General features: G+C 38.2%; 1 pseudogene; it reads right to left on the bottom strand.

Annotated features, from left to right (window-relative positions):
* LOC112644124 (tubulin alpha-1A chain-like) overlaps positions 1 to 13,905 on the bottom strand; it is a 166,792-nt pseudogene that overhangs the window by 145,650 nt on the left and 7,237 nt on the right.

Below are 13,905 nucleotides of genomic sequence, written 5' to 3'. Positions count from 1 at the left end.
TGCCTGTGTCTCTGCCTCTCTCTCTCTCTCTCTCTCTGTCTCTCATGAATAAATAAATAAAATCTTTTAAAAAATAATAATCAACCATATACAATGTGTGGGTTAAATAACTCTAACTTCCTTCCTGGGGGGTGGGGAGGGGAGATAGAAATTTGACCTTCCTTTGCTTTTTTTTTTTAATTTTTGGTTGAACATTTGTATCACGAATTAGCCCACAAACCAAATGAGCATAAATTGGTTTGTTTCTTTTTTTTTAAAGAGCCACCAATTTTGGTGAATTTTCATTTTGGTTTACTTTTAATTTAACATTTTAGATTGGTTGGTTGTTTTTTTTTTTTTAAAGACAGCCACCAAATATTGACTCATATCGTCTTATCTATTCATCTTCTAATTCGATTGTTGGTTCTCTTGACTGTCTGATACCAATCGCCCACTGGTATAACATCCAGAGAGTTGTAGAATCCTCTTGGTGGCATTTTCAATGTGTGATTCCACCACCTTCATCCATATATAAACACACCACATAAAGACAAGCTAAATGACCCAGCAGGATTTAAGAGAAGTGTAGCTCAGAGTTTATATTTCTGCGTAACTCCTGATACTCTAATCCAGTATGAAGGGAAGAGAAATCTAACAAGGTTGACTTACTGAGTCTGTAATGTCCTGTTTTAATACCCAGCTATTTTTCACTCTTTGTGACTGAATTTCCAGGGGTATATATAGAGGAAGAACTAGTTATACACATTTAGTGAAAAGGAACGTTCCATCTCCGTGTCTGTAGGGTGCCAGCTGACCTAAGAGTAGACTGATACAATCAAGTTAAATTCATACTTATTAATATGCAAAGCACTCTACTAGGGATACGGAGACATTTAAGATAAGCTTAGGAGCTGGGCCTAAGGAGTTTTTAGGGAAAATAATATACTTTATCAAAAGTGGAGACCTACTTGTGCTAAAAGAAATTAGTCTTCCCTCTAGTTTTAAATTTTTTAGGGGCTCCTGGGTGGCTCAGTTGGTTAAGTGTCTGCCTTCAGCTCTGGTCATGATCCCAGGGTCCTGGAATTGAGCCCCACATTGGGCTCCCTACTAAACAGGTAGTTTGCTTTTTGCCCTTCTTCTGCCCCTCCGCCACTTGTGCTCTCTCTGTCTCTTTATTTATTTAAGAGAGATAGAGCGCACAAGCAGGAAGGGCAGAGGGACAGCGAGAGAGAATGTGAAGCAGATTATACGCTGAGCATGGAGCCTGATGGGGGCTTGATCTCACAACACTGAGATCACCACCTTGAGATCATCACCTAAGCTGAAACCAAGAGTGGACACTTAACTGCATCACCCAGGTGCCCCAAGTTTTGCATTTGTTTTAACTTCTCTTCCAAATAGTTTCTGAGAATATAATGATATAATTGTTATCACACAATCCAAGACACATGAGGCACCTGTAGTTTCCAACTGTATAATGGCATATGTCTTCATATAAAGTAAATAACTACATTAACCCTATATATAAATTTTATTTATTCTCAAAAAGTTCTGGTGAGAACTGAAAACCCCCAATCAAATAAATAAGGATACGATAGAAGATTTCATTGTATTTGTTACCAAACAACATTGCCAAGTTTTTGAAAAATATTTTAAAACTATTCAGTCCATATTTCTAACCTAATGATAACAATTATTATTTATTTTGTTCTGAGAGTGTCAAAAATAAAATTTTTGAGTGCTATTTAAGTTGGGTATTTAAATAGACAGTTATCTATTAACTTAAACTTTGAATAAACATTATGGCTTCATTAACAATTATATTTTAATTAGACCTTTAAAATTTAGAAATAATAGCTCAAGCTAAAAATAATGAGCTGGTAGGCACTTATAGTGGTTTAAAAAAATACTGTGTGTATTACACAAGTTCCATAATTTCTTCTAAGTACACTTAACTAGGAAAATTGTTAGGTTTTTTCTTTTATTAGTAGTATACACAATGAAACAAAAAACTGAATTCTCTAAATACAATGGTTATTAAAAAAAATAAAAGTGGGACACCTGGGTGGCTCATCGGTTAAGCGTCTGCCTTCCGCTCAGGGCATGATTCTGGAGTCCGGGGATCGAGTCCCACAACAGGCTCCCTCCATGGAGCCTGATTCTCCCTCTGCCTGTGTCTCTGGCTCCCTCTGTGTGTCTCTCATGAATAAATAAATAAAATCTTTTTTTTTTTTAAATAAAATCTTTTAAAAAATAAAATACATAAAAAATTTAAAAAGTCCCTGAATTTTGCTTTTCGGCTTCACATTTTCATGAAATTCTAGTTGTCGTAATGATCTTAAATCTATGTTGTGACAAATGAGTGATTCTTTTTCTTTTTAAGAATCTCATGCCTATGCAGGTAGTCATTTATCCAGCAATAGGTAAGTATTTAAACTCTACAGAAAGCATTATGCCTGTTCCTCTTAATATACCATTTTACCTAACAAATATGGACAGGTCACTCTATCCTCTTTACTTTATAAAAGGTGATGTGATGTCTGGAGAAATCTATGGAATTTGGGGATTTAGAGGAGCCAGGTGGGAATCCTGGTTTTGCCACTTACTGGCTCCACGGCATGGACAGGACACATCACATCACCCAACTCTGCTACTCCCTTTATTTATAAAAAAGGGAGTAAACAGTATACATGTGCAGGTTGTGTGACAATATGAGATAACCTGTATAGCCAGTCTGGCACAAGTCCTCAATGAAGGCGGCCATGACTATTACCAATAGTATACACGAGGGTCACCTCAATGGACTAGAGAGACTCGCCTCCTCTCCTGAATACATGGATAGTCATAGTGAAATAGCGTGTTTGAGGAGGGAGACCACCCACCATCCACCAAGACCACATAGCTGTTTCTGGACTGTCCACAGAGGGGTTGCTGGAAAAGCAGGATGGTGGAGTAGGAAGATGAGGGTAAGAGAGTTAGAGGAGGCTCCTCTGCTCACTGCTGCATAGACAAGACTCTATCACTGAAAGGTGTCTGCCTTTGTGGTTTCTAAAATCTGTTTTTTTTCACTTCAGTTAACCAAGACTTTCACTGAATGGTCCCTAAGGTCACTGACCTATGTTCTCACACTCAATGTATACTGAAAGGGTCGCTTGCACCATTTCAACAAGGCACTAGATGCACAGGAAGGAAAAGTCTAGCACCAGAAAAAAAAATGTGTATGCCCACTCAATATGAATGCCTTAGTAATGGTAATATAAGTTTCATTTTATATTTGACACTGAATTTTTGTGACTTTTCCATTTCTCTTTCTCATTGACTCATCTTTATTCCTCAAACTGTTATAATTCTGGTATTTGTTTTTTTTTCAGTTAGGTCCCTGAACACAATTTTAAAGCCAAGTTGCCAGTTCAAAGCCAGATGTCTAACCACCACCGTTAAGGATTGTATTTGTCCTACAAACACTTACTCAACAAACTCCCATCAGATAAAATTTATAAACAAGGTAGTGGGCTTGGTACAACAGGCAAATGAGAGAAATGATTCAATTCTGCTCTTGTGGAACTCCATCTGGTAAGGGATAAAGGCAAACCATTACATAGCTAGAGATAAGCTGTGAAAGGGTAAACCCTAACCCAGTCTGGAATACCAAAAGGGAAAGTGGCCAGTGAACTGAGAATTGAAGAAAGAATAAGAGCTGACCAGCCAGTACAAAGGCATGAAAACATGTAACTCGTGCTAAAGTCATCATTATACTACTAGACCTCATGTTACCACAGGATCCAGTGAGCATATCCATTCCTGAGCAAATGGAAGAATTTGTGAGGTATCTTGGCCAAGTAATACTCACTTTAGCTATGTTTCTTCCTCATTAAATGAACATTCTCAATACTTTATAGTTGCTAGATGTCACTGTGTGCAAAACATCCTACCAGGAGTCATGGAGAATCATAAAAAGAAGAAAACAATATAACCTTTGCCTTCAAGAAAGATGCATTAATTCAACAAATATTTATTGTGCTTTAAGATTTCTCCATGTGCCTGGTGCCCTGCAAGTTGTGGAGACAAAAGGTAATATATACTATTTATTGAAGCAAGAGGAGAAACAGAAGCATAACAATTCTAGCATTACTAACTCTTAGTCTTTGAGACTCTCTTAATTTTGCCCTTTAAATCTGCAAATGCCTTCTTAAACTCTCTAAGCCCTGAAGAACCATTATAAAGCAAAGTAATGTATATATGTTTCAAAAGAACATCATACCAATCTTCCAGAGTTCTCAATGTCCTGCGGTTCCCATGCCACACAAATGCGTGATCACTGGTTTAACCTTTAGTTTGCATATAATCTGCTTCTGCAAATAGATTGTAACATCCCTGTAAGAACTAGGTATCTTTTAATATCCCACTGTGTTTAAAACAATGTTAGGAATATAGCAAATGCTCAAAAAAAATCAAAATATTTATACATTATTTACTTAGAAGGGAAATAACAACAAACGACTGATTGACTTTAATTTGGGTTATTTTAATAGACTTATTAGTCTGGAACAGTTTCCCACTAATATCTTCCTATGCCTTAGGTTTGGCAACCTTAACAACTACATTAACTTTTTAAATTTTATCAGTCAGTCAGTCAGCAACTTTTTCTAAACACCTACTAGTGTTACAACTCAATTTTCTAGAGAATTATTTACCATAATTATGTCTTGAATAAAATAAACACTGTAGTCCTCAGTATTCTAAAAAACATAAACTTACCAGGTAGGAATACATGAGCCTCAGAAATTTTATTTATAATCAATAAATACAAAATATCTATGAATTGATATAAATATGCTATAATATAAAACACCATAGTTCCTAAAACTTTAGCAATTATGTAACTTTAGCTAAGTAGGGAATATTTGTAGAATATTTTAAAGTTCAAGGTAGTTCTCAAACTTTACATAAGGAATTCATTCAAGAGTGGATTTGTCTGTAGTTGATACTATGTGAGAGGTTATTCACAAATACTCAGAAGTCAACTTCCAAGAAAAACCTTATATTACCTAGAAACAAACAAAAAAAAAGATAGCAATTTGCCAGTAAGTTCTGCTATGATCTTTGATATCCTTAAACAAAACAATTTCTCTATCTTTATCATTCCAAAAATTTAGAAATTTTAGAAGAAGTTATTATTTTCTATGCATTCCATTCTGTTAAAAAAAAAAAGCTAAAGAGCACAGCTATATCCCAATACTCAGAAAATTTTGTAAGTAATTACATTAGAAAATACAGATATAAAAGTAAAACTACATCTCTTTCACACTGATGAAGTCTGTATTCACTAGGACATTTTCTAAGTACAATATCTAGAAACTATAAATATATAGAGTGTGGGTTCAATAAGATAGTAAAATAAGCTTAGAGATCAAGATCAGCATTTTTTTAAGAAAATGGAAAGAAAACAATTTTAAAATACCAAAGATATCACTTCTAGTAAGTATTGTCTAAAATTTGTTTCACCATGTAAGTGCATCTGTCCTGGATCAAATATAAAATGAGCTCCTACCACAGTCAAAAGTTCATTGGTATAAACACACCTTACTTACCACTCCTCTATGTGCTGAATGAGCAATATGAGCAAAGTTATAAAGCCATGATATACATGATAAAATTCAAAGTTACTGAAACCAACTGTAGCAATACAGGAAATGAAAAACCGAGAATAGGGCAGGGGTGGTGGGTAGTGAGACAAAAGAATGGACAAGATAGGAGCCAGACACAGGGCCTTCTTTTAGAGGCAATGGAAACTGTATGAAGATTTCAAGCAGGCTGCATAAGCAGTTTGCACTGATAGATTCTTCAAGCAGCAGCGAAAGGAATAAATTGGAGAGGTAAAAGACCAGTTAGCAGAAAGACAAATACAGGCAAAAGATGTTGATGGCATGATATGCTGGGAAGATATAATGAGAAGGTAGAGTTCACAGAGCTTTGTGACGGATTAAATACAGAGGGTGAAAGAGAAAAAGGGACATCCAACCATGTACAGGCTTTAATATGGAATGGTATACTGCTCCTAATCACTAAGTCTGGGAACACATTAAAGGGAACAGATTTGGGGGTAAGAGGACATGAATTTGGCTTTGATTATGCTTACTTTAAGATCTGTATAGGACATTCCGATTAATGTCCTGTATACAGCACAGAAAAAGTTTCTGGTTGAGATCCAGAGAGCAGGGAGCCATCAACAATGTGGCAGTTAAGGAACATGTAAGTAAGGAAAGAACCAGTGACAGACTATGGGGCATCCACATCAAAGTGGTAGGCAGAGGGAAATAAGACTTCAAGGGAGACCAGAGGAAATGGTCAAAGAGGAAGAGTGAGAATGGGACTCAACACAACACACACACAGAGATCAAGTTCTATAAGAACTGAAAAGAGGTAATTCTATCAAACGTTTAAAGAAGAAACCATACCTATGCTACTAAAGCTGTTTGGAAAGATAGAAAGAGATGGAGTACTTCCAAATTCATTCTATGAGGCCAGCATCACCTTAATTCCAAAACCAGACAAAGACCCCACCAAAAAGGAGAATTACAGACCAATATCCCTGATGAACATGGATGCAAAAATTCTCAACAAGATACTAGCCAATAGGATCCAACAGGACATTAAGAAAATTATTCACCATGACCAAGTAGGATTTATCCCCGGGACAGAAGGCTGGTTCAACACTCGTAAAACAATCAATGTGATTCATCATATCAGCAAGATAAAAAACCAAGAACCATATGATCCTCTCATAAGATGCAGAGAAAGCCTTGACAAAATACAGCATACATCCCTGATCAAAACTCCTCAGAGTGTAGGGATAGAGGGAAATATTCCTCAACATCTTAAAAGCCATCTAAGAAAAGCGCACAGCAAATATCATTCTCAATGGGGAAGCACTGGGAGCCTTTCCCCTAAGATCAGGAACAAGACAGGGATGTCCACTCTCACCACTGCTATTCAACATAGTACTGGAAGTCCTAGCCTCAGCAATCAGACAACAAAAAGACATTAAAGGCATTCAAATTGGCAAAGAAGAAGTCAAACTCTCCCTCTTTGCCGATGACATGATACTCTACATAGAAAACCCAAAGGCCTCTACCACAAGATTGCTAGAACTCATACAGCAATTTGGTAGCGTGGCAGGATACAAAATCAATGCCCAGAAATCAGTGGCATTTCTATACACTAACAATGAGACTGAAGAAAGAGAAATTAAGGAGTCAATCCCATTTACAATTGCATAAGATACCTAGGAATAATCCTAACCAAAGATGTAAAGGATCTATACCCTAAAAACTATAGAACACTTCTGAAAAGAAATTGAGGAAGACACAAAGAGATGGAAAAATATTCCATGCTCATGGATTGGCAGAATTACTATTGTGAAAATGTCAATGTCACCCAGGGCAATTTACACGTTTAATGCAATCCCTATCAAAATACCATGGACTTTCTTCAGAGAGTTGAAACAAATTATTTTAAGATTTGTGTGGAATCAGAAATGACCCTGAATAGTCAGGGGAATTTTAAAAAAGAAAACCATATCTGGGGGCATCACAATGCCAGATTTCAGGTTGTACTACAAAGCTGTGGTCATCAAGACAGTGTGATCATGGCACAAAAACAGACACACATAGAACAATGGAACAGAATAGAGAACCCAGAAGTGGACCTGAACTTTGTGGTCAACTAATATTCGATAATGGAGGAAAGACTATCCATTGGAAGAAAGACAGTCTCTTCAATAAATGGTGCTGGGAAAATTGGACATCCACATGCAGAAGAATGAAACTAGACCACTCTCTTTCACCATGCACAAAGATAAACTCAAAATGGATGAAAGATCTAAATGTGAGACAAGATTCCATCAAAATCCTAGAGGAGAACACAGGCAACACCCTTTTTGAACTCGGCCACAGTAACTTCTTGCAAGATACATCCACGAAGGCAAAAGAAACAAAAGCAAAAATGAACTACTGGGACTTCATCAAGATAAGAAGCTTTTGCACAGCAAAGGATACAGTCAACAAAACTAAAAGACAACCTACAGAATGGGAGAAGATATTTGCAAATGACATGTCAGATAAAGGGCTAGTTTCCAAGATCTATAAAGAACTTATTAAACTCAACAGCACAAACAATCCAATCATGAAATGGGCAAAAGACATGAAGAGAAATCTCACAGAGGAAGACATAGACATGGCCAACATGCACATGAGAAAATGCTCTGCATCACTTGCCATCAGGGAAATACAAATCAAAACCACAATGAGATACCACCTCACACCCGTGAGAATGGGGAAAATTAACAAGGCAGGAAACCACAAATGTTGGAGAGGATGCAGAGAAAAGGGAACCCTCCTACACTGTTGGTGGGAATGTGAACTGGTGCAGCCACTCTGGAAAACTGTGTGGAGGTTCCTCAAGGAGTTAAAAATAGACCTGCCCTACGACCCAGCAATTGCACTGTTGGGGATTTACCCCAAAGATACAGATGCAATGAAACGCCGGGACACCTGCACCCCAATGTTTATAGCAGCAATGTCCACAATAGCCAAACTGTGGAAGGATCCTTGGTGTCCATCGAAAGATGAATGGATAAAGAAGATGTGGTTTATGTATACAATGGAATATTACTCAACCATTAGAAACCACAAATACCCACCATTTGCTTCAACATGGATGGAACTGGAGGGTATTATGCTGAGTGAAGTAAGTCAATCGGAGAAGGACAAACATTGTATGTTCTCATTCATTTGGGGAATATAAATAATAGTGAAAGGGAATATAAGGGAAGGGAGAAGAAATGTGTGGGATATATCAGAAGGGGAGACAGAACATAAAGACTCCTAACTCTGGGAAACGAACTAGGAGTGGTGGAAGGGGAGAAGGGTGGAGGGTGGGGGTGAATGGGTGACGGGCACTGAGGGGGGCACTTGACGGGATGAGCACTGGGTGTTATTCTGTATGCTGGTAAATTGAACACCAATAAAAAATAAATTTATTTAAAAAAAGAACTGAAAAGAATCCACTGGATTTAGCAACAAAGAGGTTGTTTGTTGCCAATTTGCAGTGCTAGAGTCAGGAGACTTATTGCAGCTGGTTGAGTGGTAACTCAAAGGTAAGTATTTGGCAATAGTAAATACAGGAAAGTGTGTGTGTGATTGTGTGTGTGAGCATGTGTGTTTTAGGAGCTTCAGAGTAAAAAAAAATAAGTAGAGCAATATATAGAGAGATGTGAAGGTCAAAGGGAAAGTTGTTTTGTTTGGGGATTTTTCTTTTTTATATGAAAGAAATGTATTCATCATTATAGGCTGAGAAGAAACTACTAGAAAAAAAAGAAATTGAAAGATCAGAGACAGGAAAAAGAGAAAACCAATAGCACAAGCCAAAGTCTTCCTAAATCGGGCTGCCCAATGGAACTTGCTACAACAACAAGGGTGGCCACGCCACCCTGTCCAGTAGCCATTAGCCATATGTGGCTACTGAGCACTCTAGATGCAACTAGTACAACTGAGGAACTGAATTTTAAATTTTGACTAATTTAAATTTAAATAGCTATACATGATGACCACTGGCTACAGAATTGAGCAGTCAGCTCTACACTAAAGGAATGGCCATGAGGCTGAAGACCTATCTGTCTTGAGAAGGGCGCTTGAGTTGATCATGCCTGATAGTCTCATGGAGGAAGGAGGGCTGCTCTGCTGAGAGGTGGGGCAGGGTAGGACCCTTGAGGGAAAAGTTTTGGAGGAGAGATAAAGGAAAAGATGGGAAAGAGCTGACCAGAACAATAAAAAGCAGAACATAGCAGAACTGAGGGCCAAACTGAGACTGAAAACCAGAACTGTATGGCAGGCAGTGTGAGAACAAATAAGGCAGGGAGCTGGCTTGATAAAAGGTTGGGAGGCCGAAAACCACAGGTGCTAACAAGAGACTGTTGACATAAAACATGACGCCATGGACAGGTAAAAAAGTAGCCAGAAGAAAAGGAAGGGGCAAGAGATCAAGCTTTCAGTTGGGTCAAATGACAGTAAGTGAGTAGGAGAGAACAGGAAAGGACAAATGGTTTAGGACCCAAGGGGATGGAGTTCTACGTAATGTGAGGGCTTGAGGCAAGTCCTGGTTGGCTTAAAAGAAGCAAGCAACAAGAACATAGAGGTAAGTTTGGATGGTTGTTCTGGTAAGTACTAGGGGGCATTATATGATGGTGGCAGGGGCGGGGGTTCAATGAAAGAACATGAGCCAAGTACAAAGTCCCCAACAATTCAGAAAATCAGAATGATATATTGACACATATGAAGAAATTCTGTAAGAATAAGAATTTTTAGGACAGGGTTTCTGCAGAACACTGCAACAAAGAAGAGGGAAAGGGAGGATGAATGTGGGAAATGTGGTCTCAACTGTGGCTTATCAGGAAGTCCTGAAAAAGGACTGGGAGAAGCAGAGAGATAGAAGGAGGATTACCAACCATCTGCAAAGATGATTACCTCCTAACAGGGAGGGTTCGTGTTGGTACCATAAACAACCTGCCCAACCCATAAGTTTCTCTATTCTCCTTTCCTAGGACTTTGGTGCACTTCACTTTTCTTCAAAGAGGCAGAGGAAGTAAGCACAGTTTTGGCTATTACTATTATTAAGTCACAATTTTTGCAGCTATTTTTTTAAAGATTTTATTTATTTATTCATGAGAGACACAAAGAGATAGACAGAGAGAGAGAGGCAGAGACACAGGCAGAGGGAGAAGCAGGCTCTACGCAGAGAGCCTGATGTGGGACTCGATCCAGGGTCTCCAGGATGACACCTTCAGGCGGCGCTAAACTGTTGAGCCACCCGGGCTGCCCCAATTTTTGCAGCTATTAAATGCATTTGTAAAATTGAAAGAGTTACTTCACTTTTCACTTGTGTAGTTCTATTTTGGAATTACCTAGCTGTTGAACTTCACAAGGTTCAATTTCTCCATATGTACACAGTGGGTCCAATATCATCCATATTGTAAAGCTGTCATATTCTTGCATCCAAGTCATTCTCATCCTTATTTATTTATTATTATTAACATTTACTCTGGTTCTTTCTCTCCCTCTGCCTCTTTCGTTTTATGACTCGGCGAAAGCTAGAAACTTTCTCCCGTCTCCTATAGTGCCAATAATGTCCACATGCAGGCAGTGAGCGCGTGCGCACGCACACACACACACATTCACCTCTTCATGTCACCGAGAGACATTTTACAGATACTATTTCTACAACTATCACAAATTAAATCTAAGATTGAACAGTTGCCTAATTTGTTATTTTATCATATATTAATATCATCTATTTAGCTGTTTTTAGATATGGCCATTCTTAGTAATAATTGGTTATCAAATTCCTTAAACTGTGTCATTTGCTTCTTTCAAGAACTTATACTCCCCCCTGTGGCAATTTGATGGAAAAAAAACAAACCAGAAAACAGGATCCTAAGGACAGATCACAATTCATAAGTCATTCACAAGTGATATAACAATGATACGTGCCTTGCTAGAAAAAGGCTGTCAACAGAAAGTCACAACATTCTTTTCATCCTGTGTAATCTGCATAATACATGACCCCAAAACCTACTGGGCTCAGGGCTAATTTTTGCCAAGTGCTAAGGCAGAAATTTAGTGTCTGAAAGTATTTAGATATGAGCTAAAAGGAAAGTTCTATTTTACTTTAGCAAACATTTTTTTCGAGTGTTTACTCTGTGACAAGCACTCTGTTGAGTGCATTACAAGATTTTTGGTATTTAATCCTTACAAATTATCACACCCATTTTAGGAGGTGGATATTGCTAGTATCTCCAAGTTAAAGGAGCCAACTGAGGCTTAGATTAAGTAGTTTGCCTGATGTCACACATTTAGTAAACACAGCTAAATAATGAAACAAAGAAGAAAGCAATCAAGCAAGCAAGAAAGAAAGAAAAAAAGAAACTCTCTCCTGAAATAGAGAAATACAAAGTCCAGCAAATTCTATATTCGAGTCAATGCTATGTTACCTCTGTTAATAAACATTTGAAATCAAGATAAGAAGAAGTTGGTCTAGCTAAATCCAAAATAGTGGCTACTTTTATGAAATGCTTTAAACTACAGAATCAACTTACCTTAAGTACTAAAGTTTCACACTGTAATATCAAACTAGTACTGTTGATAATCTTGCTTAATTAAATATAAATCAAGCTTATTTTGCCAGGCTTTATTCTTGAGAGCTCAAAAATGTAAATATCTAAGGTGTTTTGTTTTGTTTTGTTTAAATGAGCTATGAGTGTCTTTTTTTCATCTGTTTTTCTAGCCCTAGCCTAATTGAATATTGGGCTGTCTGGTAAAACAGTATTTCCCTACCACCACCAGTGTCAGGAAAGATAAGAAATCCCAAGCAAAGTGACCCTAGGCAGTGCTTCTCTAAAGGCTGCCAGGTAATGCACCTGTCAATGCATTTGGGACATTGTTGCTGCCTTGGGTCACCTGCCCTCACATTAGTCTAACAGTATGCTTTTTTTTTTTTTTTTTTTAAGATTTTTGTTTTATTTATTCATGAGAGACACAGAGACACAGTGAAGCCGAGACACAGGCAGAGGGAGAAGCAGGCTCCCTGCAGGGAGCCCGATGTGGGACTCAATCCAGGGACTCCAGGATCACGCCCTGAGCCAAAGCAAATGCTCAACCACTGAGCCACCCAGGTGTCCCAGTCTAACAGTCTACTTATTGTAAACAAAGTAGGTTCCAGATTATCCTTCATATGTGACATAGTCATTTTCCCTTCTTAAAAAGCTGGATGGGATGCATGAGAAACATAGGAGTTTTTTTTGTTTTGTTTTGTTTTGTTTTTTTTTTTTTAAGATTTCATTTATTTATTCAGGAGAGACACAGAAAGAGAGGCAGAGACACAGGCAGATGGAGAAGCAGGCTCCCTGGGGGGACCTGATCCCGGGACCCCAGGATCATGCTCTGAGAGAAGGCAGACCCTCAGCCACTGAGCCACCTAAGCGTCCTGGAAATATAAGAGTTAAGAGTTGGGGTGAATGGGTGATGGGCACTGAGGGGGGCACTTGACTGGATGAGCACTGGGTGTTGTTCTGTATGTTGGCAAATTGAACACCAATAAAAAATAAATTTATTATTAAAAAATAAAAAGAGTTAAGAGTTCCTAAGCCCTCTTTAGGTTTAGGCCAGGCTTCAGCTGAGTGAGGTGAGAACATCAGAGAGGCAGAAGAGGCATCACCATGCTGTGGACTCCCCTTGCCCCGGCAGCTCCTTCAGGAGCTAGCTGGGAAAAATCTGCTTGACTGGGGAGGGAGATGCCTGCCTGGAAAGTAGTCAAAGCCAACAGGGAATACTTTGGCTGTCGCAGTGCCCAGCCCTACTGCAAAGTAAAATAGGTTCAAAGTCTAGCTGAAGCTAGACCGGAAGTTTGTTTGCTCACCTACAGAGCTGAAAACAAACAGAGTCTCAAGAATCAACCATATATGGAAATGGCAGGGCTAAACACATGAGCAAGAAGAATAAACAGAGCGGTTAGAAATGATGAAAATCACGACAAAAAATTCATTTGGACAAGATCAACTTTCATCATCTCTATGCGAGAAACAGCTTAACAGTGAAATATTTTGGGACATTAGCAAGTCTATGGTTCCATGAAACTTTTTCCTATAGTTGTTAATTTTCACATACATGCACAGGTCAATAAGAAAAGTCTCTCGTTCTAAACCTTCCAGTCCTAGATAACACTCTTAACTGCTGCTCTGTGTAGTTATGACATAGATCTCATGCCATTAACAACATGAAATTAGTCATGATTCAAATCACATTATTTCACTGTGAAAGCAGAGAAGGGAAAAGTCATAAGCCTTAAATATGAACTGTATTCAGTTTAAGGAAA

Source organism: Canis lupus, chromosome 1, assembly GCF_003254725.2.
Source record: "Canis lupus dingo isolate Sandy chromosome 1, ASM325472v2, whole genome shotgun sequence".
NCBI classification, from domain to species: Eukaryota; Metazoa; Chordata; class Mammalia; order Carnivora; family Canidae; genus Canis; species Canis lupus.
The sequence above is the reverse complement of the archived record's forward strand: the minus strand, read 5'-3'. Positions and strand labels throughout refer to the sequence as shown.